Source organism: Antechinus flavipes, chromosome 3, assembly GCF_016432865.1.
Source record: "Antechinus flavipes isolate AdamAnt ecotype Samford, QLD, Australia chromosome 3, AdamAnt_v2, whole genome shotgun sequence".
NCBI lineage: Eukaryota > Metazoa > Chordata > Mammalia > Dasyuromorphia > Dasyuridae > Antechinus > Antechinus flavipes.
In genome coordinates, this window is record NC_067400.1 from 521,394,221 (window position 1) to 521,400,220 (window position 6,000).

The 6,000-nt window shown below is 44.0% G+C and overlaps 1 protein-coding gene across 2 annotated transcripts in view; it reads right to left on the reverse strand.

The window, feature by feature from the left end:
- PLEKHB1 (pleckstrin homology domain containing B1) overlaps positions 1 to 987 on the reverse strand; it is a 34,124-nt gene extending 33,137 nt beyond the window's left edge. The window contains exon 1 of one of the 2 annotated variants that reach the window (XM_051987147.1): positions 873 to 987. The gene's annotated coding sequence lies outside the window, so the exon portion shown is untranslated. The remainder of the gene's footprint in view (positions 1 to 872) is intronic. The other variant, XM_051987148.1, reaches the window with a different exon arrangement.
- Between the last annotated feature and the right edge of the window lie 5,013 nt (positions 988 to 6,000).

Genomic DNA, 6,000 nt, shown 5'->3' on the forward strand with positions numbered 1-6,000 from the left:
GGTTCCCAGAGCTATTTCAGAGGCAGCGGCTGGGCTGATGGAGGTACAATGGAGGGGCGGAAGTGGGATAGCAGAGTGTTTTACTGACCCCCAGGTCAAGGGACCAAAAGGCAAAAGAAGTTTGGGAGTTTTTGCCCATTCGGAGAATCATGGACTGTCAGGACTCGAACATCAGAATCTAACGTGGGATGTTTCAAGACAGACTATCCAAACCCATCCCTCATTCTACGGAAAACCCAAGTTCAGTAAGTTATCTAGATTAACACAGAGAAACAGGGGTAGGGGTGGAACTTAAGCCCAGCTCTCCCACCTTCTGCCATACCACGATGCTTCTCTCTGAACTTAAGTCTTCAGAAATACCCTCTATCCTATTAGAGAAATCAATCCCTGCTCTACAAAACCCTAGGGAATAGCCACGGAGAAGGAGGTAGGGAAGAACCTAAAGCTAAAGCGTGGGGAAGCAGCCACGGAAGAGAGGGTCTTCGGGTTTTGTTTTTGAGAGAATGGATGACCTTACTGCATGAACTCCAGGCGCAGGCTCACCTGGGGAAACTCTGGCCAGGTTCCCCGCTCAGGGAGGAGGCTTGTAAAAAGGCCCTTTCCCCCTTCACAGGGGGAAACTGAGGCTCGGAGGAAGAAAATCCCGCGGAAAGTCAGGAGCGAACGGTTACCAGGACGCAGGTCTTGGCGGGGGGGAGGGGGAGAGGGAAGAGTCATTCCGGAACGGAGAGAAGTTAAACTCCCGGGCTACCGCAGCCCAAACACAATCTCGCTTGCCTTGGCACACCTGCGCTGGCAGGGAGAGCCCCACTCCCGAAGCGGGCCCCCGCCGCCCCTTTCCCCTCCCGCCGCCAACTCTGCAAAGTCCCCACCTGTTGGCTGATGCTGATGCTGCTCTCTCCCCGCCGCGGCTATCCGATGCTATCTAGCGCAGCGACTGCGCCTGCGCGCCAAGTGCCCGCCGTCCGCCTCCTCTCGAGGCTCCGCTCTACTCCCTCGGGGCTAGCCACAAGCCTCGCCCTGGCCCCGCCCCTGTGCACTCCCTCCCCTTCCCCGGGGGTGGCGCGCGGCCTTCTGGGCCCTGTAGTCCGTATCCCTGGGGAGCGATGAGCGCACCGACCTGGCAGAGACCGCAGCTCTCAGGGGGCTCGCGTTACAATGAATGCCCCCCCCGCCCGCTGCCCCTCACACGGCACAGTTCCGTGTAACTTTCCCCACTTGTTAATTGTGTAAGTTGTATTCATCATTGAGATTGCTGATCGATAGGAATATTCTCAAGCTTTTTTTTTCCTCCCCAAAAGTAGCAGCACTATTTAGAAATAATTGGAAAAGGATCCAGTTTTGAAATCCCTGCCTAGTGAAAAGCCCCTCTCCTTCCTGGGTCTTCTCTTTGCTCTCCTTATCTGGAGAATGAGGGTCCTTCCCAGCTGAGCTGCCCCTTTCTGTTTCCAAGTCCCAGCTCCGACATTTTGTTTTCAGGCACTTTCTAGCCCTAATTTTCTGATCCCACAAATTCCTCCCAGACTCTTCAAACCGGCAGAACCTCCTCTTAGGAAATCCTTTTTGACAGTCCAACCCAAGCTGGGCTCTCTGAGCACTTCTCATCTATGCTACACAATTTGGCAAAAATCACAGAATTTTGAAATCACAAAATGTTAGAAACATAAAACCATATAGAGAAGAAACTCAGAACACTGGAGCTAAATGGCACAATCGTTAGGCCATAGACCAGTGGTTCTCAAACTTTTGTTTTCAGTATCTTTATCCTATTAAAAATTATTGAGGATCTCTCCAAAGCGTTTTTGTTTATCTGGATTATATTTATGGACATTTACTATATTAGAAATAAAAACGATTTTTGAATTTGTAGACCCTCTAAAACGGTTTCAGAGATTCATACTTTCAGAGACCATACTTTGAGAACCACTGCCATAGACCATCCAGGAGTCCTCAAACTTCGGCTGCAGGCCAGATGCAGCAGCTGAGGACGAAGATCCCCTCACTCAGGGCTATGAAGTTTCTTTATTTAAAGGCCCACAAAACAAAGGTTTTGTTTTTACTATAGTCTGGCCCTCCAACAGTCTGAGGGACAGTGAACTGGCCCCCTATTGAAAAAGTTTGAGGATCCCTGCCACAGAAAACAAAGGATGTCAGAACAGGAAGAAATCATGGAGACCCTCCAATCCAAGCATTTCATTTTATAGCGAGTCACCAGACCCAAGAAGGTAGAGGAGTCCTCCCTTCAGGTATATGCGCTACCTCCTTATTTCTAAGGTGAATGTCTAGCCAGAGGCAGAGCCTGGATCTTTCTTTCTCCTATTAGAATTCCTCCCAGGTGGGTGAGCACATGGGCTGGAGGAGACTGACTCAATGTTCGCAGCGGTCACTCTGGTCCCTGATACAGACTGGCTGCATGCTTGTCACCAAAAGAGATGGAGACGACATCAGAAGTCATCTGGTCCAACTCACCGCTGAAGGAGAACGCCCTCAACCTGAGAAGACTGAGAAGGAACTCTATTTCCCACAACAAGCCCTCTGGGATAACCCTGAAATTGTTAAGGAGTTTTTTCCTGACATCAAGCCAACATCTTCTTCCCTTCCCGTATCTCCAGCTTCTTACCCTTGTTATGGAGAGAGCCTCAAATTTGAGCAGACAGAGGAGCATGTCAGTCAGAAAGGCCTTTGGTTAGAATCTATTTCCAGTTTCTTCTGAGCTCCTTAGGCAGCCAAGTGCAGGGATTAGGAGGTCAGAACCAGTGCAAAGCAGAGGGAGGGAGGGAAAGAAGGAGGGGAAGTGAGGACAGAGGGAGAAAGGGAGGGGGACAGAACTGATAAATCACCCTTAGCTAAGCTGGGATCCATCTCAGAACCACATCTTGTTAGCAATTACAGAGCTCATCTCTCAGTATCCATCTCCAGGATTCCCTGAATCCAGAATCCAGAATTCCCAGTGCAAAGATTTCTGCTAAGAGCAGGAGGGGTGAGGGGCATTTAGACTCCTAAACCGTCCATGAGGGGATTTAGAACATAAAACAGAATGAGAGAGGTGGTTGCAGTCTTAGAGTATAGAACAGAAACTGTCAGCTGCAAAGGAACTCAGAACACCAAATGTTAGAGTTGGGAGAGGTCTTAAAACACAGAATGTCAAAATTAGTTGGAAGACACCTAGAACATAGAATATCAGAACTGGAAAGACCTTCAACCTTATCTAGTCTGGTTTTTTTAAAGAAATTAAATGGAATCTAGGGCTGAGAGAGAAGCAGTAGCAGAATCATCATTTTAAGCCAAATATCCCTAAAGATGGATTTGCTCTCTATCCTGTCTCTTGCTCATAAGGGGAAATTAAGACCCCAAGAATTAGCTAGCTAGTTTTCCTCTCAGGATTCTAAGGATGCCCATTAGAATTAAAGCTCTTTTCTTGTCCTCTGCTCAAGTCTCTGTTCTGCTATCTCTTCAATACCAATCAACAGTTACAAAGGGTCTCTCCCTGAGCAATTTGGAACTATGCTCAAAAAGTTATCAAACTGTGTGTACCCTTTGATCCAGCAGTGTCTCTACTGGGCCTGTGTCCCAAAGAGATCTTAAAGGGAGTAAGAGATCTTACTTGTGCAAAAATATTTGTGGCAGCCCTCTTTGTAGTGGCAAGAAACTGGAAAATGAATGGATGCCCATCAATTGGAGAATGGCTGAATAAATTGTGGTATATGAATGTTATGGAATATTATTGTTCGGTAAGAAATGACCAGCAGGATAATTTCAGAAAGGCCTGGAGAGACTGACATGAACTAATGCTAAGTGAAGTGCACAGAAACAGTAGATCATTATACACAACAATAAAATTATGCAATGATCAATTCTGATGGGTATGGCTCTTTTCAATAATGAGATGATTCAGGCCAGTTCTAATGAGTTTGTGATGAAGAGAGTCATCTACATCCAGAGAGAGGACTATGGGAACTGAGTGTGGATCACAACATAGCATTTTCATTCTTTTTGTTGTTTGCTTACATTTTGTTTTTCTCATTTTTTTCTTTTTGATCTGATTTTTCTTGTGCAGCAAGATAATTGTATAAATATGTATATATGATTATATATCCATACATATATACATACATATATGTATATATATGTATACACACATCCCTATATGTGTACATACTGTTTCACATGATAGGACAGAAGTTCCTTGGGACAAAAACTTTCATTTTTCTTTCTTTTTTTTCTTCCTTCTTTTGTTCCTTCCTTTGTTCCTTCCTTCCTTCCTTCCTTTCTTCCTTCTCATCCATCTTTAGTATTCAACCAATCATCCAACTCTCCCCTTATTATAAGTGGGTAGCAGTCACATCTCACTAAAGCCTTTTTGGCAGATGGGCTATACCAGGTTGAAATTACCTGACAGACCTCAAACCCACTGATGAGTCAGGGGGACGTCTAACCTCTGGAGGAATGGGTAAATGAGAACAATTTGTTCCAATGGCCACGAAGGTGGTAGAAGCAGGTGCTGGGGAATGCTTAGAACTTGGGTCAGACACCAGAAATGCCAAGGTCGTCCATTGCATTTTGGGCCATCGCCAGTCATTCTGACTTTTGTCTTGCCATTTGTCTTGTCACTGTCTCTGGAAGAGTGAGATTGATGACTTTGCACAATTTTGCCTCACGTAAATCCGGTTCATGTGCAAATAAAAGCATCACCCTGTGATGTCATTGGCCCTCTTTGAAAACAAAGGATAAGTTTTAGCTGATGCATCACCTGAGTTACTGGACTTCAAGTAACTCACTCTTTCAAACTTTCTAAGCTAACAGGGTCAAAGCCACCTTCAAAACTCTTCCACCAAAGAGCAGGAAAGAATAAATAACACACTGAAACCAGATGTGTTCTATATTAATGGCATCATGACAGCTCCAGGTGAGAGAGAGCTTAAGGAACTTCCTTACCTTACGTCCATAATAGTTCATCCTTCTTGTTCTACCAGGAAAGAAAAGAATATTAGTTTCTCTATTTGAACATATTCTGGTTCTGGCTCAGCAGATAACCCAAAAAGGCCCTAGTTCACCATGCAGTAATCAGGCAGGAAACAGCCACAGAATACCTGGGTTTGTATAGAAGCAGACTCACCAAACATCCACGTGGTTTCTTTGAGTATGCTCTTGGGACTGGGCTGTCATTGGAAAGTTCTGTATTACACATGCATGAAAAAAGAGGGTGGGATTCAAATCCTGGCTCTGCCACTTGCTTCTGTGACACCTCAGACAATTCAATTAAATTCAACAAGTATTTATTAAGAGCCTATTACTATGTGCCAAGTCTTCACTATGCTAGACTCTGGAGAGGTAAAAACAAAAATAAAAGAGCTTAGCTTAAGGGGTTTACATTTTAACAAGTGAGACAACATGCCTCCAAATAATTAAACACATATTTATATAAATTTATATTTTATTTATATATTTATTAATTTATATAAAATAAACACCTAATTAATATATGTTTATTAATTTGTATAAATATATACTTATATTTATATAAAATAAACATTGGTAATTTGGTAGTGAGAAAGGCACTAGCATTTGGGGGGCAGACTAAAAAAGCCTTATGTATGGAAATAATATTTGAATTAAGCTTTGAAGGAAAAAATACATTTTAAGAGGCAAAGATGAGAAAAGTGTACATTCCAGGGATGGGGGAAACAGTATGTATATCAATAAATACAAAATATTTACAAAATTATTTCCAAGAGGAGCACACAGGTCTAATATAAAGGCAGTTTTCTCGAACAGAGCTTCTAACAGATGAAGTGGAAGGGTAAGATAGAGGAGTGGGGAAACAGAAGGAATGGGCTGAAATGGATGGAAACAAGGTAGTCGAGAATAGTAGCTAGGGAAAGGAGTTTTTTGCTAAACAGCCCATGATTTGGAGTTGAGCCATGGGGCGGTAAGTTGACACCCCATTCACAATAAGAATGACAGCGATGACCTGAATTTGTGACTGAGTAAAGTGCTTGC